Below are 23023 nucleotides of genomic sequence, written 5' to 3'. Positions count from 1 at the left end.
TTCCGCTAAGCCATCGTTTGTAGGGATTCCCGATGAGAGCTCGCAGAGTTTCCCAGAGGTGTTTTCGGCATGCGCGGTGACATGGCGACCTGGTCACTGAGCCGGCTAACAATGAAGTTACAAAGAAATCTGTCACAACTTTCCCTGTGATACCATTATCTGTGCCCCGCTCCGATCTAATTTGACATTTTTACATTTTAAGTCATTTAGCAGACGCTCTTATCCAGAGCGATTTACAGTTAGTGAGTGCATACATAATTTTATTTTTCATACTGGCCCCCCTTGGGAATCGAACCCACAACCCTGGCATTGCAAACGCCATGCTCTACCAACTGAGCTACATCCCTGCCGGCCATTCCCTCCCATACCCTGGACCAATTGTGCACCGCCCCATGGGTCTCCCTGTCGCGGCCGGCTACGATAGAGCCTGGATACGAACCAGGATCTCTAGTGGCCTTAGACCACTGCGCCACTCGGGAGGAATCAAGGAGCAACGGGCTGACCCCACATTAGAAGAGTTGCGTGACCAAATTGTGCCTGTTGAACAGTTTGGAGATGTCGCCCATGGCTATTTTCTCCAGGATGATGTCCTGATGAGAAAGTGGGTGCCTTATAGTAGTTGTTTTGTGAGGGAGGCTATTAGTCAGGTTGTTGTACCAGTTGAGTTGGTATTGAAAACTTCCCACAACAATGTACTCCTGAGTGGCGCAGTGGTCTAAGGCACTGCATCGCAGTGCTAACTGTGCCACTAGAGATCCTTGTTCGAATCCAGGCTCTGTCGCAGCCGGCCGTGACCGGGAGACTCATGGGCGGCGCACAATTGGTCCAGGGTAGGGGAGGGAATGGCCGGCAGGGATGTAGCTCAGTTGATAGAGCATGGTGTTTGCAACGCCAGGGTTGTGGGTTTGATTCCCACGGGGGGCCAGTATAAAAAATAAAATAAATGTATTCACTAACTGTAAGTCGCTCTGGATAAGAGCGTCTGCTAAATGACAAAAAAAAAGATAATGTTGCTGGACATCTGGGCGTGAGGAAAACCTACAATTGCATACTGAGACATTTATTTTGGCCTAGGTTAAAGAGGGATGTTTCTGCGTTCATCAAAACCTGTCACACCTGTCAATTAACGGGTAAACCTAATCAAGCTATTAAGCCGGCATCGCTGTTTCCTATTTCCGTAGTCAGCCAGCCTTGAGTATCTGATTATTGACTGTGTTGGCCCTATGCCTCGCTCTAAGAATGGTAGTAGTTACCTGTTCATTGTGATGTCAGACCACTAGGTTTCCTGCTGCCTATCCTCTCCGGTCTATCACGACTAAGTCCATGCTAAAAGCTTTGACTCAGTTTCTCGCTGTTTGGAATCCCTAAGGTCATTCAGAGTGACCAAGGTTCTAATTGCACCTCTAATCTGTTTGGTCAGGTTCTCCAACCGCTCCATATTAAACACAATTTGGCTAGCGCCTATCACGCGCAGAGACAAGGAGCGCTGGAACGTTTCCATCAAACACTTAAGTCTTTGTTGAGAGCTTATTGTACGGAGATGGATAAGGATTGGGAGGAGGGGTTGCCATGGTTACTGTTAGCTGCCAGGGAGGTTTCACAAGAGAGCACAGGTTTCCGTCCAAATGACCTAGTGTTCGGACATAGTGTGCGTGGGCTTCTAGCAGTGCTCCAGGATGACTGGAAGTCTCCTAAGCCACCTCAGTCCCTGTTAAGTTACGTGTGTGATTTCTGGCGATGCCTGTGTGCCGCTGGTGAGATGGCTACAAAGAAGCTGTCATCTTCACAGGGGAGGATGAAGGGAATATTTGATCGGCGAGCAGAGCCTCGTCACTTTAGTCCAGGTGATCAGGTTTTGCTCTGCTGCCAATTGTTGGTTCTCCTTTTCAAGCCAAGTTTGAAGGTCCATATACGGTTGTGTGCCAGTGCACTGAGCAAAACTATCTAGTTGCCAATCCGGAACAGAGGAAAGCACTAAAACCCTATTATGCTTGTTCCTCTGGGGCCGAACAGTGGGAGTACGCAGAGGAGGGTAAACCTGTTATTTTGGCCGGTACTGTTACATCACTGGGTTATTTTTGTCATGCTAGGTCCGTGCATGGCAAGGAGGATGTCCCTGGTCCCGACAGTTGCGTACTGCAGGGTAAAATTCAGTCACTGGATGTTTTGAATAGCCTTCTTGCTCATCTACCTGCTGATATGCGAGATGAGTTAGTCGGTCTGATTCTGAGTTTTCCAGTTTTGTTTTCTGATACACCTACATGTACAAACTTAATAGAACACAATATTGACGTTGGGGATGCTGACCCCATCCGTAAGCGGTTCAATAGTTTCTTCAGAGAAACGGCGTTGTCTGGATGCTGAGATCAGGTACATGCTGGAGAGTGATATTGCAGAGCCTTTCTCCAGCTGTACTTCTCACTGTATCTTGGTCAGTAAACCAGATGGAACAAACAGATTTAGTACGGACTACCGTAAGGTAAATAATGTCACTAAACCAGATTAATTTATTCTTCCTCGGATGGAAGACTGCGTTGATCAGGTCGGAGCAGCGAAGTTTGTGAGCAAGTTTGCCCTGTCAAAGGGCTATTGGCAGGTGCCACTGACGAGTAGGGCCTTTATTACACCCTCCGGTCTGTATTCATATTCGGTTATGAGTTTGGGCGTAATGCACCTGCCACTTTTCAGCGCTTTATAAATTTCAATCAATCAATCAAATTTGATTTATAAAGCCCTTTTTACATCAGCAGATGTCACAAAGTGCTATACAGAAACCCAGCCTAAAACCCCAAACATTAAGCAATACAGATGTAGAAGCACGGTGGATAGGAAAAACTCCCTAGAGAGGAACCAGGCTCTGAGGGGTGGCCAGTCCCCTTCTGGCTGTGCTGGGTGGATATTATAACAGTGCATGCATGGCCTTTAATGCCAGATTTTTATCCAAGATGTTCAAACGTTCATAGATGACCAGCAGGGTCAAATAATAATCACAGTGGTTGTAGAGGTTGCAACAGGTCAGGAGTAAATTTAGAGATTGAAATAGCAGGTGAGATAGAGAGAGAGACTTGAAAACAGCAGGTCTGGGACAAGGTAGCACGTCCGGTGAACAGGTCAGGGTTCCATAGCCGCAGGCAGAAGAGTGGAAACTGGAGCAGCAGCACGTCCAGGTAGACTGGGACAGCAAGGAGTCATCAGGCCAGGTAGTCCTGAGGCATGATCCTAGGGCTCAGGTCCTCCGGGATGGGAGGGAGAGATTGTCTCCGGTCTGGTCGGATACACTGCAACTCCCCTCCATGTCTCCGACCACTACTTTGTATCCTTTTCTCTCTCGCTCTCCTCCAACACTACTCACTCTGCCTCTACTCAGATAGTAATGCGCCGTCGCAACCTTCGCTCTCTCTCTCCCGCTACTCTCTCCTCTTCCAGCCTATTCTCTTCCCTCTGCTCAATCCTTCTCCCTCCAATCTCCTGATTCTGCATCCTCAACCCTCCTCTCCTCCCTTTCTGCATCCTTTGACTCTCTATGTCCCCTATCCTCCCGGCCGGCTCGGTCCTCCCCTCCTGCTCCGTGGCTTGATGACTCATTGCGAGCTCACAGAACAGGCCTCCGAGCAGCCGAGCGGAAATGGAGGAAAACTAGACTCCCTGCTGACCTGGCATCTTTTCACTCCCTCCTCTCTACATTTTCTTCCTCTGTTTCTGTTGCCAAAGCCACTTTCTACCACTCTAAATTCCAAGCATCTGCCTCTAACCCTAGGAAGCTCTTTGCCACCTTCTCCTCCCTGCTGAATCTCCCCCCCCCCTCCTCCCTCTCTGTGGATGACTTCGTCAACCATTTTGAAAAGAAGGTTGACGACATCCGATCCTTGTTTGTTAAGTCAAATGACACTGCTGGTCCTGCTCACACTGCCCTACCCTATGCTTTGACTTCTTTCTCCCCTCTCTCTCCAGATGAAATTTTGCGACTTGTGACGGCCGGCCGCCCAACAACCTGCCCGCTTGACCATATCCCCTCCTCTCTTCTCCAGACCATTTCCGGAGACCTTCTCCCTTACCTCACCTCGCTCATCAACTCATCCTTGACCGCTGGCTATGTCCCTTCCATCTTCAAGAGAGCGAGAGTTGCACCCCTTCTCAAAAAAACTACACTCGATCCCTCTGATGTCAACAACTACAGACCAGTATCCCTTCTTTCTTTTCTCTCCAAAACTCTTGACTGTGCCGTCTTTAGCCAAACTCTCTTGCTATCTCTCTCAGAATTACCTTCTTGATCCAAACCAGTCAGGTTTCAAGACTGGTCATTCAACTGAGACTGCTCTTCTCTGTGTCACGGAGGCTCTCCGCACTGCTAAAACTAACTCTCTATCCTCTGCTCTTGTCCTTCTAGACCTGTTTGCTGCCTTTGATACTTTGAACCATCAGATCCTCCTCTCCACCCTCTCCGAGTTGGGCATATCCGGCGCGGCTCACTCTTGGATTGCGTCCTACCTGACAGGTCGCTCCTACCAGGTGACGTGGCGAGAATCTGTCTCCGCACCACGTGCTCTCACCACTGGTGTCCCTCAGGGCTCAGTTCTAGGCCCTCTCCTATTCTCGCTATACACCAAGTCACTTGGCTCTGTCATATCCTCACATGGCCTCTCCTATCATTGCTACGCAGACGACACACAATGAATCTTCTCCTTTCCCCCTTCTGATAACCAGGTGGCGAATCGCATCTCTGCATGTCTGGCAGACATATCAGTGTGGATGACGGATCACCACCTCAAGCTGAACCTCGGCAAGACGGATCTGCTCTTCCTCCCGGGGAAGGACTGCCCATTCCATGATCTCGCCATCACGGTTGACAACTCCGTTGTGTCCTCCTCCCAGAGTGCAAAGAGCCTTGGCGTGACCCTGAACAACACCCTGTCGTTCTCCGCTAACATCAAGGTGGTGACCCGATCCTGTAGGTTCATGCTCTACAACATTCGCAGAGTACGACCCTGCCTTACACAGGAAGCGGCACAGGTCCTAATCCAGGCACTTGTCATCTCCCGTCTGGATTACTGCAACTCGCTGTTGGCTGGGCTCCCTTCCTGTGCCATTAAACCCCTCCAACTCATCCAGAATGCTGCAGCCCGTCTGGTGTTCAACCTTCCCAAGTTCGCTCACGTCACCCCGCTCCTCCGCACACTCCACTGGCTTCCAGTTGAAGCTCGCATCTGCTACAAACCATGGTGCTTGCCTACGGAGCTGTGAGGGGAACGGCACCTCCGTACCTTCAGGCTCTGATCAGTCCCTACACCCAAATGAGGGCATTGCGTTCATCCACCTCTGGCCTGCTGGCCCCCCTACCTCTGCAGAAGCACAGTTCCCGCTCAGCCCAGTCAAAACTGTTCGCTGCTCTGGCACCCCAATGGTGGAACAAGCTCCCTCACGATGCCAGGACAGCGGAGTCACTCACCACCTTCCGGAGACACTTGAAACCCCACCTCTTTAAGGAATACCTGGGATAGGATAAAGTAATTCTTCTATCCCCCCTTACCCCACCCCCCCCAAAAATAAAAAATATATATATATATTGTAAAGTGGTTGTCCCACTGGCTATCATAAGGTGAATGCACCAATTTGTAAGTCGCTCTGGATAAGAGCGTCTGCTAAATGACGAAAAATGAAAAAGGAAATGAAATGAACGACCGTTCCACAGGTGCATGTTCCTTAATAATATGGGAAACAGTGTTTAATCCCTTTACAATGAAGATCTGTGAAGTTATTTTGATTTTTTCAAATTATCTTTGAAAGACAGGGTCCTGAAAAAGAGACGTTTATTTTTTTGATGAGTTTATATTGTGTGATCCTGTTTTTAAAACAGGTCAGGTTTTTTTTTTGTATGGATTCAGTTCCACCAAGGATGACGAGCCGCCCGAACCCAGAACATCCATAAGAAGATTTGCATGCAAAGATTTATTTTTCCTTTTCCTTGGAGGACACTGAATGTGCACTGCCATACTACGGTGTGGTAGGATTCTTTGTTGCAAGACATTATAGCATCATACATTGCAGTTGAACTGTCATAAGCACATACCACATTTAAACACCTTACAGTGTTTATTGATAGGCACAGTCACTCACATTTGATTCCATCTCATAGAGGTTTATAAGTCAGTATTTGTGAATTGGGTTGTGTTTTTCTGTGGATTCATGTTTATTGTATTTGTATTGGACATTGAAAGCTGAGATACCCTCAGATTAAAATAGAGTTGGCTGCACCCTAGTAAACTATAGGCGGAATATATGGCCGATATCGAAGTCTATTGTCCTGTTGATATATTGAATTCATATTGAGCTCATTGTAAAAATTTCACATATAAATATTTACTCAAGGTGAATAATTTTTTTTGCAAGTATTTTTATTTAGAAAATACAAGCCGGCATTCTTTTCCTAAATTATTCAGTTGTGCTGTTTTCATTTCTCCCTACTGCTCCAGTAGCAAACCTAACTGGTCCAATAGAGTTTAAGCTTAAACATACAGTAGGCCATAGTGTTAAATAATTGTTACACTGCCATTGAACTTGAAGCAGTCAGACTCAATGTGCCATTGAATCCCTAGTGGTCTTTCTGATGGCAACTCATCAAATGTAAGGTTAAGGTCCTTAATGTCGGAAGCACGTTCAGATGGCAGTATGCTTTCTAGGACAGCTCTGTCATTTGATACAAACTTGTGCAGTCGAAGACCACCCATGGCACAAAGTTCTTGAACTTCACGGCAAACTGAATAGCATGTTCCATACTGTCTATGCTTGTGATCCCGTCATCGACGTAAAAGTCTCTCATGATGAATTGTGAGCCTAGAGGGTATAGGTCTCTGTTCTCCTTAGCCAGATGCTTCAGCCCATAGTTTGCACATCCAGGAGATGATACAGCGCCAAGTAGATGGACCTTCATGTGGAACTCTTGAGGCTGTGCAGTAATGTATCCCTTTTTCCACCAAAGGAAGCGCAGATAGTTTTGGTCAGTCTCAGGCACATGGAATTGGTAAAACATATTCTCAATGTCACACATCAATGCAATAGGGTGCCGCCGAAAACGCACGAGGAAACCGTTCAGCTTGTTCGTCAAATCAGGCCCTGGAAGCAGATGGTCATTCAAACTGGTTCCCTTGTACTTGGCAGAGCAATCAAATACTACGAAGAGCTTATCTGGCTTCTCAGGATGATGAGAAAAATACAATTCCTCGCTTTAATTTCCATCATCTTCAACTTCTACCCTTTTCAATGACACCCATGAACTTGACATAACGATCTTTATACCTTTCATCCTTTAACAGTTTCCCTTTGAGATGGCTGAGCCGTACAATGGCGAGTTGTTTGTTGTCCGGTAGATTGGGTCTCTCCTTAAAAAGAAAGGGCATTTCATAGTGGCCATGACCATTTTTCCTTATACCATCATTCAGCTTGTTCAGGAAGAAGATGTCATCCTGAGACACTGTCTTGCCATCTTCACTGGTGTCCTTGAAATCGGACTCCAGAATGTGAATAGCATCTGCATCTGCAGGGGTTACTGAGGGGACCTCTTTTATGATGACCCGGTGACACAGACTAGCGACCCCACAATGCTCCATCCAAGTCAGTTCGAACAGCAATGGCTCATCATTTCCTCCTAAAATTACTTGTTTTGGTTCCATTGCCCTTTAGCAGTTGTAGCCTATCAGAAGGCCAACCTCACAATCCTACTACCGTGGAGAGATGATTCCAGTGCTTGGCCGTTTCAGCCATTAAAGCATGGTGCTAGCAACCAGGGCCATAAATACATATGAGGACACCGAGGTCCAGACCTCATCTTTTATTTCTAATTAGAAAAAATATATAATAATAAAAATATTTTGTACAAAATAAAGAAAATCAATTATGGGTCAACATCTAAATATTGCTCCCAGTGTTGATCAGAGCTCAGAAGGGGTGGCGGTCTGTGTATATTTGTAAACAACAGCTGGTGCATGATATCTAACGAAGTCTCGAGGTTTTGCTCGCCTGAGGTAGAGTATCTCATGATAAGCTGTAGACCACACTATCTACCAAGAGAGTTTTCATCTATATTCTTCGTAGCTGTCTATTTACCACCACAAACCAATGCTGGCATTAAGATTGCACTGAATGAGTTGTATAAGGCCATAAATCAACAGGAAACGCTCATCCAGATGCAGCGCTCCTAGTGGCCGGGGACTTTAATGCAGGGAAACTTAAATCCGTTCTACCTAATTTCTACCAGCATGGTAAATGTGCAACCAGAGGAAAAAAAACTCTGGACCACCTTTACTCCACACACAGAGATGCATACAAAGCTCTCCCTCGCCCTCCATTTGGCAAATCTGACCATAACTCTATCCTCCTGATTCCTGCTTATAAGCAAAAACTAAAGCAGGAAGCACCAGTGACTCGGTTACTAAAAAAGTGGTCAGATGAAACAGATGCTAAGCTACAGGACTGTTTTGCTAGCACAGACTGGAATATGTTCCGGGATTCTTCCAATGGCATTGAGGAGTACACGACATCAGTCACTGGCTTCATCAATAGGTGCATCGATGACGTCGTCCCCACAGTGACTGTACGTACATACCCCAACCAGAAGCCATGGATTACAGGCAACATCCGCACTGAGCTAAAGGGTAGAGCTGCCGCTTTCAAGGAGCGGGACTCTAACCTGGCTGGTCATGGCTAACATCAACACCATTATCCCAGAAACCCTAGACCCACTCCAATTTGCGTACCGCCCCAACAGATCCACAGATGATGCAATCTCTATTGCGCTCCACACTGCCCTTTCACACCTGGACAAAAGGAACGCCTATGTGAGAATGCTATTCATTGACTATAGCTCAGTGTTCAACACCATAGTGCCCTCAAAGCTCATCACTAAGCTAAGGACCCTGGGACTAAACACCTCCCACTGCAACTGGATCCTGGACTTCCTGACGGGCCACCCCAGGTGGTAAGGGTAGGTAACAACACATCTGCCACGCTGATTCTCAACACGGGGGCCCCTCAGGGGTGCGTGCTCAGTCCCCTCCTGTACTCCCTGTTCACTCATGACTGCATGACCAGGCACAACTCCAACACCATCATTAAGTTTGCTGATGACACAACAGTGTTAGGCCTGATCACCGACAACGACGAGACAGACTATGGGGAGGAGGTCAGAGACCTGGCCGTGTGGTGCCAAGACAACAACCTCTCCCTCAACGTGATCAAGACAAAGGAGATGATTGTGGACTACAGGAAAAAGAAGAGGACCGAGCACGCCCCGATTCTCATCGACGGGGCTGTAGTGGAACAGGTTGAGAGCTTCATGTTCCTTGGTGTCCACATCACCAACAAACTAACATGGTCCAAGCACACCAAGACAGTCGTGAAGAGGGCACGACAAAACCTATTCCCCCTAAGGAGACTGAAAAGATTTGGCATGGGTCCTCATATCCTCAAAAGGTTCTACAGCTGCACCATCGAGAGCATCCTGACTGGTTGCATCACGGCCTGGTATGGCAACTGCTTGGCCTCCGACCGCAAGGCACTACAGAGGGTAGTGCGTATGGCCCGGTACATCACTGGGGCCAAGCTTCCTGCCATCCAGGACCTCTATACCAGGCTGTGTCAGAGGAAGGCCCTAAAAACTGTCAAAGACTCCAGCCACCCTAGTCATAGACTGTTCTCTCTGCTACCGCACGGCAAGCGGTACCGGAGCGCCAATTCTCGGTCCAAAAGGCTTCTCAACAGCTTCTACCCGATAGCCATAAGACTCCTGAACAGCTAATCATGGCTACCCAGACTATTTGCACTGCCCCCCCACCCCATCCCCCTCTTTTACGCTGCTGCTACTCTGTTTATTAATTATGCACAGTCACTTTAACTCTACACACATGTCCATATTACCTCAATTACCTCGACTAGCCGGTGCCCCCACACATTGACCCTGCACCGGTACCCCCCTGTATATAGCCTCCCTACTGTTCCTTTATTTTACTGCTGCTCATTAGTTATTACTTTTTTTTACTTATTTTTATATATATTTTTTTAAATGATGCATTGATGGTTAAGGGCTTGTAAGTAAGCATTTCACTGTAATGTCTACACCTGTTGTATTCGGCGCATGTGGCAAATACAATTTGATTTGATTTGATATTTATCACACTTTGATGAGCATCTATAGGTTATGGGTGCTTTGTATATGTTTCTGTGGCTTTTACATCACTGTTGCGCCTTGATAGGATGCAAGCGAGGGCACTCAGGATATGTGATGGGGTATTTGAAACTACACCAGTTGAGGCTTTACACTGACAGTATTTAAAGACTGTTGGGAATTTGAACGATATCAAAAGAGGGGTTTTGGCCCATAGATTGGAAAAAGGGTTGCTGAATATGGACTCAGAGATATTGTTGTAGGGCCATCTGTGACAATAGGAAATGTGCCACCGTGGTTTTATACAAGACTACATGTTGACCTTAGTCTGATAGAAGAAAATAAACAGTGGTGTGAAGGGGATAATGTAGGAACAATAGTGGATCAATATATTAGTTTTATTCTTGTCTTGCAGTGTATACAGATGGTTCAAAGGATCCTATGAATGGGAAGACAGGGACAGGTGTATTTATTCCTGAGTTCGATGGTAATCTATACAGGAGACTAACTAATGATTTATCTGTATATTCAACAGAAATGGTTGCGATAATTGTTGGATTACAATGGATAGAGGTGGTGCAACCAAGAAGAGTAGTAATATGTTCGGACTCTGCATCAGTTTAAGATCTGGAAAGTCAGAATGTGAGGATTTATGGTTAGAAATAATGATGCTGTTGTTGGGGTTACAAATAATTTTTTTGAAAATACAGTTCTGTTGGATTCCGGCTCATACAGGTGTTTATGGAAATGATTTGAGGTTATCAAATCAAATTGTATTTGTCATATGCGCCGAATACAACAGGTGTAGACCTTACCGTGAAATGCTTACTTAAAAGCCCTTAACCAACAATGAAGTTTTATGAAAAATAAGAGTTAAGAAAATAATTACAAAAGAAACTAATGTAAAAAAAAATTAAGAGCAACAATACTGAGGCTATATACAGGGGGTGCCGGTAAAGAGTCAATGTGCGGGGTTACAGGTTAGTTGAGGTAATATGTAGGTATGGATTATGTTGTGTAGGATGAGATTAGGGCAAACAGGATTTAATTCATCTTTGAAACATGGTACTGGAATGGATGTATGGTAGAAGAAACAGTTGAACATGTATTATTATTTTGTGAAATGTACTGTATGATGTACATTTACGTCATTTAGCAGACACTCTTATCCAGAGCGACTTACAGTTAGCGAGTGCATACATTTTCATACTGGCCGCCCGTGGGAAACGAACCCACAACCGTGGCGTTGCAAGCGCCATGCTCTACCAACTGAGCTACAGGGAACCTGTATATGTAGAAAGGGAGAGGTTGTTTGATAGCGTCAGAGAGGTTTGATGGGAATGGGGAGTGGGTGGTAGTTAGGGTGGGGGTAATCGGAGTAGTGAGGTTTGTATGGAATTATTTTATTATAAATTCAGGGTTTGTTAAGAGAACATTGTGGTATAGATAGGTCGTGACTGGCCTCACACTCCAGTACAGTAGGTGGCGGTGTATGCACCTGTCAGTTGGTTGCGATTCACCAATAAAACTTAAAGAAGAAGAAAATCACCTTTAGTTGGCTCTCCCTATTTTGATTTCTCAGACAAACAATCCTTTATCTGATCTACCCTGTTTTTGTTTTTGCTCCACTTTTTGGGCTGCTTCCTGCCTTTAAGTTTGGTGTGGGTTTTTCTTTTGTTTGCCTATTCTTGGGCAAATTTAGTGGGCGATCATGTTGGGTGAATTTTAGGTTCCAGTTGTTGTTGCTAGTCAACTTTCAGTAGACACCCCATGAGTGTCTTTCAGAACCCCTCCTATAACCCCACCTGTTTTGTTTTGGTTGTTGGTCAGTGACTCTTTGTTAGTTCCCCCTTCTGTTTGAGTGACATTTTTGGTTTTCTTGCTGGGCAATGTAACAGTTACCACAAGTTCAAAATAACCAAATTTGCTAGTTGGGTAGCTTCCTTAATTGTTTCCTTTGGATTGTATTAAAAACGGAGGAGAAATCAACAAATAAGACATTGGCATGGCATTTGGCTTCCTTAAGTGTTTGTAGATTAGGTACATTTAAATATTTTAAAGAGAAAGCCAAAGACAATTTTTATCTAAATGTAAAAGTCCTATGTAGAAGTAAAATCCATGTAGTTATTTTATGTTGCAAAACATATTGCCATTCCGTTTACAAAGATAGTGAATCAGGCTATAGTAGCCCTTTAGAATGGGGCTATGGGGAACTTTGTCCATAAGCTTTGAAGTATTAATTTCACTGAGTTAGGACTTGACAACTGTATGTGAGATTTGGCAGTGAATTGCTAATTGATAGAAAGTAGAAAAGTGGTCCTTCTCTACACCAGTTATCAGTTCTTATTCTCTACAAGCATTTCGCTACACCCACAATAACATCTGCTAAACACGTGTATGTGACAAATAAAATTTGATTTGATAATAAGAGTCCTTCAACTTAAACATTGAACAGGAAGGACAAACTTAAAAAAACTTTTCTTAAACTTTAAAATAGAGGCAGTTAATTAGAAGTTTGGCTACAACCATTTTTGTTGGTTATCTTTCTCAGCAGACACCATCCTCTGTATGCTTAAAAGGATAGTGCAGCTAGATTACATACAGTACCAGTCAAAAGTTTGGACACACCTACTCATTCAAGGATTTTTCTTAATTTTTTACTATGTTCTACATTGTAGAATAATAGTGAAGACATCAACACTATGAAATAACACATATGGAATCATGTAGTAACCAAAAAAGTGTTAAACAAATCAAAATATATTTTATATTTGAGATTCTTCAAAGTAGCCACTCTTTGCCTTGATGACAGCTTTGCACACTCTTGGCATTCTCTCAACCAGCTTTATGAGGTAGTCAACTGGAATGCATTTCAATTAACAGGCCTCCTTGTAGCTCAGTTGGTAGAGCATGGTGCTTACAACACCAGGGTTGTGGGTTCGATTCCCACGGGGGGGCAGTATGAAAAAATGTATGCACTCAGTTGCTCTGGATAAGAGCGTCTACTAAAATGTAAATGTGGAATTTCTTTCATTCTTAATGCGTTTGAGCCAATCAGTTATGTTGTGATAAGGTATAGAGAAGATAGCCCTATTTGGTAAAAGATCAAGTCCATATGTGACCGACCGGCTGAAATCGGTCTTATGTAGCAACATTTGAAATTGAGTTTTTTACATTGGATAAAAGTAAAGACTCAGAGCTACAAAATGGTACATCATACACTACAGTTGAGGACCAATGGGAAAATAATTTTGCTTTGAAAGTTGCTAAACTTGTAAACTCACTTTTGAGAAAATGGTCTTTGAATGTTTTTGTGCTACTATCGGAGAGCCCTTCACCCATTCAGCATCGTTCTCATGAGGACTGCCACAGGAAAGGAAGACCCAGAATTACCTCTGCTGCAGAGGATAAGTTCATTAGAGTTACCAGCCTCAGAAATTGCAGCCCAAATAAATGCTTCACAGAGTTCAAGTAACAGACACATCTCAACATCAACTCTTCAGAGGAGACTGTGTGAATCAGGCCTTCATGGTCGAATTGCTGCAAAGAAACCATTACTAAAGGACACCAATAATAAGAAGAGACTTGCTTGGGCCAAGAAAGACGAGCAATGGACATTAGACCGGTGGAAATTTGTCCTTTGGTCTGGAGTCCAAATTTGAGATTTTTGTTCCAACCGCCGTGTCTTTGTGAGACGCAGTGTGGGTGAATGGATGATCTCCGCATGTGTAGTTCCCACTGTAAAGCATGGAGGTGAAGGTGTTATGGTGTGGGGGTGCTTTGCTGGTGTCACTGTCTGTGATTTATTTAGAATTCAAGGTACACTTAACCAGCATGCTACCACAGCATTCTGCAGCGATACGCCATCCCATCTGGTTTGCGCTTAGTGGGACTATCATTTATTAACAGGACAATGACCCAAAACACACCTCCAGGCTGTGTAAGGGCTATTTGACCAAGGAGAGTGATGGATTGGTGCATCAGATGACCTGTCCTCCACAATCACCCGACCTCAACCCAATTGAGATGGTTTGGGATGAGTCGGACCGCAGAGTGAAGGAAAAGCAGCCAACAAGTGCTCAGCATATGTGGGAACTCCTTCAAGACTGTTGTAAAAGCATTCCTCATGAAGCTGGTTGAGAGAATGCCAAGAGTGTGCAAAGTTGTCATCAAGGCAAAGGGTGGCTACTTTGAAGAATCTCATATATAAAATATACTTTGATTTGTTTAATACTTTTTGGGTTACTACATTATTCCATATGTGTTATTTCATAGTTTTGATGTCTTCACTATTATTCTACAATGTAGAAAATAGTAAAAATAAAGAAAAACCCTTCAATGAGTAGTTGTGTCCAAACTTTTGACTGGTACTGTATTTGCATACTCTTTACTTTGAAAGCAGGTTATGGACAAAGAGAGATTGTGTATGTTTAATTAGCCACAATGTTTTTTTAAACACACACACATATTCAATAAAGATTTCAATGATCCAATTTCAATGTGTTTTATGGTAGTTATATACAGTTGAAGTCAGAAGTTTACATCCACTTAAGTTGGAGTCATTAAAACTCGTTTTATAACCACTCCACAAATGTCTTGTTAACAAACTATAGTTTTGGCAAGTCGGTTAGGACATCTACTTTGTGCATGACACAAGTCATTTCTCCAACAATTGTTTAAAGACAGATTTTTTCACGTATAATTCACTGTATCACAATTTCAGTGGGTCAGAAGTTTACATACACTAAGTTCATTGTGCCTTTAAACAGCTTGGAAAATTCCAGAAAATGATGTCATGGCTTTAGAAGCTTCTGATAGGCTTATTCACATCATTTGAGTCAATTGGAGGTGTACCTGTGGATGTATTTCAAGGCTTACCTTCAAACTCAGTGCCTCTTTGCTTGACATCATGGGATAATCAAAAGAAATCAGCCAAGACCTCAGAAAAAAATTTGTAGACCTCCACAAGTCTGGTTCATCCTTGGGAACAATTTCCAAACGCCTGAAGGTACCATGTTCATCTGTACAAACAATAGTACGCAAGTATAAACACCATGGGACCACGCAGCCGTCATACTGCTCAGGAAGGAGACGTGTTCTGTCTGCTAGAGATTAACGTACTTTGGTGCGAAAAGTGCAAATTAATCCCAGAACAACAGCAAAGGACCTTGTGAAGATACTGGAGGAAACAGGTACAAAATTATCTATATCCACAGAAAAACGAGTCCTATATCGACATAACCTGAAAGGCTGCTCAGCAAGGAAGAAGCCACTGCTCCAAAACTGCCATAAAAAAGCCAGACTATGGTTTGCAACTGCACATGGGGACAAAGATCGTACTTTTTGGAGAAATGTCCTCTGGTTTGATGAAACAAAAATAGAACTGTTTGGCCATAATGACCATCGTTATGTTTGGAGGGAAAAAAAAGGTTGCTTGCAAGCCGAAGAACACCATCCCAACCGTGAAGCACGGGGGTGGCAGCATCATGCTGTGGGGGTGCTTTGCTGTAGGTGTCACGCCCTGGCTCTGGGGTCTATGTTATGTTGAGCCAGGGTGTGTAATTCTATGTTTGATTTTCTATGTTAGGCTGAGTGACTCCCAATCAGAGGCAACGAGTGTCAGCTGGGTGTCTCTGATTGGGAGCCATATTTAACTGTCGGTCTTTCACTTTGTGTTTGTGGTTTCTTGTTCATTTCGGTTTGTGTTAAACTGTAGACGTCACGTTATCGTTTATTGTTTTGATCGTGTGATCAGTAATAAAAGGATATGTTCACCTTCAACGCTGCGCCTTGGTCCTCGTCTCTAACCAACGATCGTGACAGAGGAAACCACCATAACAGGACCAAGCAGCATGAAGAAGAGAGAGGATGGACTTGGGAGCAGTTGAGTAGGAGTCTCGACTGGGCCAAGCCAAGAGAAGAGGAGAGAGGTTGGAGTTTGGAGCAGTGGGGTGAGAGTCTGGCGAGAATGATGGAGGCCTGGCCCACGGGGAGGAGAGACCCCCAGAACATTTTTAGGGGGGGGCGCACGACGTCGGGGCAGCAGGAGGCCGCTATGGAGCGGTCCAGCGGGGTTGCAGAGGAGGCCGCCAGGTTACGGGGGCCACTGGTAGAAGAGGGGATGGAGGGTGTAGAGGCACGGCGAGAGGTACTGGCGTGTGTTGCCAGTCCGGTCCGGCCCGTTCCAGATCCCGGTGTAGAGCCAGTGGTGTGTGTCCCCAGTACGGTCCGGTCTATTCCTGCTCCCCGCACCAAACCTACGGTGTGCGTCGACAGCCCAGCCCGGCCCGTTCCTGCGCTCCGCACCAAGTCTGTGGTGCGCGTCGCCAGCCCAGTCCGGCCCATCCAAGCTTCCCGCACCAAGCCAGTGGTGTGCGTCGTCAGTCCGGCACGGCCCGTGCCTGCTCTCTGCACCAAGTCTATGGTGCGTTTCGTCAGCCCTGTCCGGCCCGTTCCTGCTCTCCGCACCAAGTCTGTGGTGCGCGTCGCCAGCCCAGTCCGGCCCATCCAAGCTTCCCGCACCAAGCCAGTGGTGTGCGTCGTCAGTCCGGCACGGCCCGTGCCTGCTCTCCGCACCAAGTCTATGGTGCGTTTCGTCAGCCCTGTCCGGCCCGTTCCTGCTCTCCGCACCAAGTCTGTGGTGCGCGTCGCCAGCCCGGTCCGGCCCGTCCAAGCTCCCCGCACCGGGTCAGTGGTGCGCGTCGTCAGCCCGGTCCGGCTCATTCCTGCTCCCCGCACCAAGTCAGGGGTGCGCTTCGTCAGCCCGGTCCGGCCCGTTCCTCCTCCACGCATCAAGCCAGGGGTGTGCGTCGTCAGTCCAGCACAACCCGTGCCTGGGTCATGTCCGGAGCCGGATCCGCCGCCGAGGCGGAGTGCCCACCCGGTCCCTCCCCTGTTGTGGTTGTTTGGCGCGGCCGGAGTCCGCGCCTTTGGGGGGGGGTACTGTCACGCCCTGGCTCTGGGGACTATGTTATGTTGAGCCAGGGTGTGTAATTCTATGTTTGATTTTCTATGTTAGGCTGAGTGACTCCCAATCAGAGGCAACGAGTGTCAGCTGGGTGTCTCTGATTGGGAGCCATATTTAACTGTCGGTCTTTCACTTTGTGTTTGTGGTTTCTTGTTCATTTCGGTTTGTGTTAAACTGTAGATGTCACGTTATCGTTTATTGTTTTGATCGTGTGATCAGTAATAAAAGGATATGTTCACCTTCAACGCTGCGCCTTGGTCCTCATCTCTAACCAACGATCGTGACAGTAGGAGGGACTGGTGCACTTCACAAAATAGATGGCATAATGAGGAAGGAAAATTATGTGGATATATTGAAGCAACATCTCAAGACATCAGTCAGGAAGTTAAAGCTTGGTGGCAAATTAGTCTTCCAAATGGACAATGACCCCAAGCATCCTTCTAAAGTTGTGGCAAAATGGCTTAAGGACAACAAAGTCAAGGTATTGGAGTTGCCATCACAAATCCCTGACCTCAATCCTATAGAAAACTTGTGGGCAGAAATGAAAAAACTTGTGCGAGCAAGGAGGCCAACAAACCTGACTCAGTTACACCAGCTCTATCAGGAGGAATGGGCCAAAATTCACCCAACTTATTTTGGGAAGCTTGTGGAAGGCTACCCGAAACGTTTGACCCAAGTTAAACAATTTAAAGGCAATGCTACCAAATACTAATTGAGTGTATGTAAACTTCTGACCCACTGGGAATGTGCTGAAAGAAATAAAGCTGAAATAAATAATTCTCTCTACTATTATTCTGACATTTCACATTCTTAAAATAAAGTGGTGATCCTAACTGACCTAAGACAGGGAATTTTTACTAGGATTAAATGTCAGGAATTGTGTAAAACTGAGTTAAAATGTATTTGGCTAAGGTGTACAGTGAGGGAAAAAAGTATTTGATCCCCTGCTGATTTTGTATGTTTATTATTATTTCCCTAATTAAAATGCAAATCAATTTGTAACATTTTTTACATGCGTTTTTCAGGATTTTTTTGTTATTATTCTGTCTCTCACTGTTCAAATAAACATACCATTAAAATTATAGACTGATCATGTCTTTGTCAGGGGGCAAACATACAAAATCAGCAGGGGATCAAATACTTTTTTCCCCTCACTGTATGTAAACTTCCAACTTCAACTCTTTCAAAGGGCGTTCAGCCTCAGAAGTTTAGTTAATATGTAATAGACATATTAGAGTTTGTCCTTCCAGCAACACTGCGTGTCTATCAACGTTTCTGGGTATGTTAAATGTATTATAAGGTTTTCATTAATGTTTTATCTACTTTGTCAATATCATTGGATCTGTGGTGAGGGATAGTTTAAAATGTTGAATGTTCGCATGAAAGGATTTAGGGTTGGTTTGCCATCAGTGCTTGGGGGTGCGTTCACACATTGTGTTTTACCCCCCTATTTTGCTGCTTATGTGACAAATATAGTGAGCAACAGAAATCACACGTCTGGTACAGCATAATTCATGTTTATATGCCATATAGAGTGGTCCAATAATAAATACTTATAGTATTTCTGGAACATGAGATTCATTTTATTGAGCGGTAGTGTCACAAAGTGAAAAGTGACAGGTTCTAGGTCTTAGTTGAGCAGGCATTTTGAAGCAGACAACAAAAGGGACAGTTCAACATTTATTTTGTAAGGCATGGTTCCCTTTGTTGGTCACCTGGTGTAACATACTATGTGCAGTTACCGACCTGAAGAAAACTAAAAACACGCCCAACGGGCCAATGAATGCAGAGCCTGCTCTCGGAAGTCCCGCTTTCCTGGCTATAACACTGGGGCTTGCATTACTTTTCTCAATTCTTTGCTTTTCAGGCCTGAAGGACAAAGTGTCACGCAATTTACAAACTTTTCAAGCACACTAAGACTACTAGATTCAGCTCCAGCTTAGGTGTCTGTTAGTGGGGAGCGAGTACTCGTCCCCCTAGATGTTGGTGTTTGTGTTTACTAAAAGCGAACTACTTTCTGCTTGTGTAGCTAATGCTTCCTTGCTTGGGTAGGATTTGTGTTTGCTAAAAGACTACCACTTCTGCTCTGCTTGTGTAGCCAGTGCTTCCTTGCTTGAGTAAGATGGCCAGTGGTAAGAGTAAGTTCAAAAGGCTAACCAGACGGATATGAACCTCCGACCGTGTTCTAGGGCATGTGGTTTCACAATGAAAATTAAAGATACTTAGAAGTGCTGTCTTGTTTGCCTGGGGTGGAAAACGCTCAGGCTGCCTTGGCTCGGACCAGTTTGTGTCACCGGCTGAGTTCACTCTTTTGTACACTGACTTCTTAGGAAGATTGGGGTTACTGGAGAAGGTCCTCTCTTTGAAGAAAAAGCTTATACAGAAAAAGCTTATACAGAAACCCAGCCTAGAACCCCAAACAGCAAGCAATGCAGATGTAGCATGGTGGCTAGGAAAAACTCCCTAGGAAGAAACCTAGAGAGGAACCAGGCTCTGAGGGGTATCCTGTTCTCTTCTGGCTGTGACGGATGGAGATTATAAGAGTAAATGGCCGTTAAGGCCAGATTGTTCTTCAAGATGTTCAAATGTTCATAGATGACCAGTAGGGTCAAATAATAATCACAGTGGTTGTAGAGGGTGCAACAGGTCAGCACCTCAGGAGTAAATGTCAGTGGCTTTTCATAGCCGGGCATTCAGAGGTTGAGACAGTAGATGGGATAGAGAGAGAGGAGGTCGAAAACAGCAGGTCCTGGACAAGGTGAACAGGTCAGGGTTCCATAGCCGCAGGCAGAACAGTTGAAACTGTGGTCGGAGTTGTTCCCCGCCTGTCATGCGACTGGTGCAATATGACCTTCATGCTGGGAAAATGCGCATCCAGCTCTTGATTATGACTAGGATATTCGGGTATGATATCTGGACCCTGATCTTTTTCATATGTGGGGCTTCGATGTCATGCACATTTTACATACATTTACATTTTAGTCATTTAGCAGACGCTCTTAACCAGAGCGACTTACAGGAGCAATTAGGGTTAAGTGCCTTGCTCAAGGGCACATTAACGTCATTTAGCAGACGCTCTTAGCCAGAGCGACTCACAAATTGGTGCGTTCACCCTATAGCCAGTGGGATAACCACTTTACAATTTTGGGGGGGGGGGGGGGGGGGGGGGGGGTTAGAAGGAATACACTAATCCTATCCCAGGTATTCCTTAAAGAGGTGGGGTTTCAAATGTCTCCGGAAGGTGGTGAGTGACTCCGCTGTCCTGGCGTCGTGAGGGAGCTTGTTCCACCATTGGGGTGCCAGAGCAGCGAACAGTTTTGACTGGGCTGAGCGGGAGCTGTGCTTCCGCAGAGGAAGGGGAGCCAGCAGGCCAGAGGTGGATGAACGCAATGTCCTCGTTTGGGTGTAGGGACTGATCAGAGCCTGAAGGTACAGAGGTGCCGTTCCCCTCACTGCTCCATAGGCAAGCACCATGGTCTTGTAGCGGATGCGAGCTTCAACTGGAAGCCAGTGGAGTGTGCGGAGGAGGGGGGTGACGTGAGAGAACTTGGGAAGGTTGAACACCAGACGGGCTGCGGCATTCTGGATGAGTTGTAGGGGTTTAATGGCACAGGCAGGGAGCCCAGCCAACAGCGAGTTGCAGTAGTCCAGACGGGAGATGACAAGTGCCTGGACCAGGACCTGCGCCGCTTCCTGTGTAAGGCAGGGTCGCACTCTCCGAATGTTGTAGAGCATGAACCTGCAGGAGCGGGTCACCGCCTTGATGTTGGCGGAGAACGACAGGGTGTTGTCCAGGGTCACGCCTAGGCTCTTCGCACTCTGGGAGGAGGACACAGCGGAGTTGTCAACCGTGATGGCGAGATCATGGAACGGGCAGTCCTTCCCCGGGAGGAAGAGCAGCTCCGTCTTGCCAGGGTTCAGCTTGAGGTGGTGATCCGTCATCCATACTGATATGTCTGCCAGACATGCAGAGATGCGATTCGCCACCTGGTTATCAGAAGGGGGAAAGGAGAAGATTAGTTGTGTATCGTCAGCGTAGCAATGATAGGAGAGACCATGTGAGGATATGACAGAGCCAAGTGACTTGGTGTATAGGGAGAAAAGGAGAGGGCCCAGAACCGATCCCTGGGGGACACCAGTGGTGAGAGCACGTGGTGCGGAGACAGCTTCCCGCCACGCCACTTGGTAGGAGCGACCGGTCAGGTAGGACGCAATCCAGGAGTGAGCCGCGCCGGAGATGCCCATCTCGGAGAGGGTGGAGAGGAGGATCTGATGGTTCACAGTATCAAAGGCAGCAGACAGGTCTAGAAGGACAAGAGCAGAGGAGAGAGAGTTAGCTTTAGCAGTGCGGAGAGTCTCCGTGACACAGAGAAGAGCAGTCTCAGTTGAATGACCTGTCCTGAAACCTGATTGGTTTGGATCAAGAAGGTCATTCTGAGAGAGATAGCAAGAGAGTTGGCTAAAGACGGCACGCTCAATAGTTTTGGAAAGAAAAGAAAGAAGGGATACTGGTCTGTAGTTGTTGACATCAGTGGGGTCGAGTGTTGGTTTTTTGAGGAGGGGAGCAACTCTCGCTCTCTTGAAGACGGAAGGGACATGGCCAGCGGTCAAGGATGAGTTGATCAGCGAGGTGAGGTAGGGGAGAAGGTCACCGGAGATGGTCTGGAGAAGGGAGGAGGGGATGGGGTCAAGCGGGCAGGTTGTTGGGCGGCCTGCAGTCACAAGTCGCAGGATTTTATCTGGAGAGAGAGGGGAGAAAGAAGTCAAAGCATAGGGTAGGGCAGTGTGAGCAGGACCAGCAGTGTTATTAGACTTAACAAACGAGGATCGGATGTCGTCAACCTTCTTTTCAAAGTGGTTGACGAAGTCATCCACAGAGAGAGAGGAGGTGGGGGGGGGGGGGAGGAGGATTCAGGAGGGAGGAAAATGTGGCAAAGAGCTTCCTAGGGTTAGAGGCAGATGCTTGGAATTTAGAGTGGTAGAAGGTGGCCTTAGCAGCAGAAACAGATGAAGAAAATGTAGAGAGGAGGGAGTGAAAAGATGCCAGGTCGGTAGGGAGTTTAGTTTTCTTCCATTTCCGCTCCGCTGCCCGGAGCTCTGTTCTGTGAGCTCGCAGTGAGTCATCAAGCCACGGAGCTGGGGGGGAGGACCGAGCCGGCCGGGAGGATAGGGGACACAGAGAGTCAAAGGATGCAGAAAGGGAGGAGAGGAGGGTTGAGGAGGCAGAATCAGGAGATTGGAGGGAGAAGGATTGAGCAGAGGGAAGAGATGATAGGATGGAAGAGGAGAGAGTAGTGGGAGAGAGAGAGCGAAGGTTGCGGCGGCGCATTACCATCTGTGTAGGGGCAGAGTGAGTAGTGTGGGAGGAGAGCGAGAGAGAAAAGGAAACAAAGTAGTGGTCGGAGACTTGGAGGGGAGTTGCAGTGAGATTAGTAGAGGAGCAGCATCTAGTGAAGATGAGGTCAAGCGTATTGCCTGCCTTGTGAGTAGGGGGGGACGGTGAGAGGGTGAGGTCAAAAGAGGAGAGGAGTGGAAAGAAGGAGGCAGAGAGAAATGAGTCAAACGTGGACATAGGGAGGTTGAAATCCCCCAAAACTGTGAGGGGTGAGCCATCCTCAGGAAAGGAACTTATCAAGGCGTCAAGCTCGTTGATGAACTCTCCAAGGGAACCTGGAGGGCGATAGATGACAAGGATATTAAGCTTAAATGGGTTAGTGACTGTGACAGCATGGAATTCAAATGAGGAGATAGACAGATGGGTTAGGGGAAAAATTGAGAATGTCCACTTGGGAGAGATGAGGATTCCTGCACCACCACCCCTCTGACCAGATGCTCTCGGGGTATGCGAGAACACATGGTCAGACGAGGAGAGAGCAGTAGGAGTAGCCGTGTTTTCAGTG

The 23023-nt window shown here is 46.2% G+C and overlaps 1 protein-coding gene across 2 annotated transcripts in view; it reads left to right on the top strand.

Moving 5' to 3' along the window:
* The window catches only part of LOC311107367 (NXPE family member 3-like), a 73921-nt gene that overhangs the window by 25385 nt on the left and 25513 nt on the right, over positions 1 to 23023 (top strand). Inside the window, exon 1 of one of the 2 annotated variants that reach the window (XM_084149859.1) lies at positions 18366 to 18402. The exons of the other annotated variant lie outside the window; for it this stretch is intronic. The gene's annotated coding sequence lies outside the window, so the exon portion shown is untranslated. Of the gene's footprint in view, positions 1 to 18365; positions 18403 to 23023 lie in introns of those variants that run through there. 2 annotated transcript variants of the gene reach the window in all.

This window comes from Coregonus lavaretus (assembly GCF_964263955.1).
Source record: "Coregonus lavaretus genome assembly, chromosome: 32".
In the NCBI taxonomy this organism is placed as follows: domain Eukaryota; kingdom Metazoa; phylum Chordata; class Actinopteri; order Salmoniformes; family Salmonidae; genus Coregonus; species Coregonus lavaretus.
The sequence above is the reverse complement of the archived record's forward strand: the minus strand, read 5'-3'. Positions and strand labels throughout refer to the sequence as shown.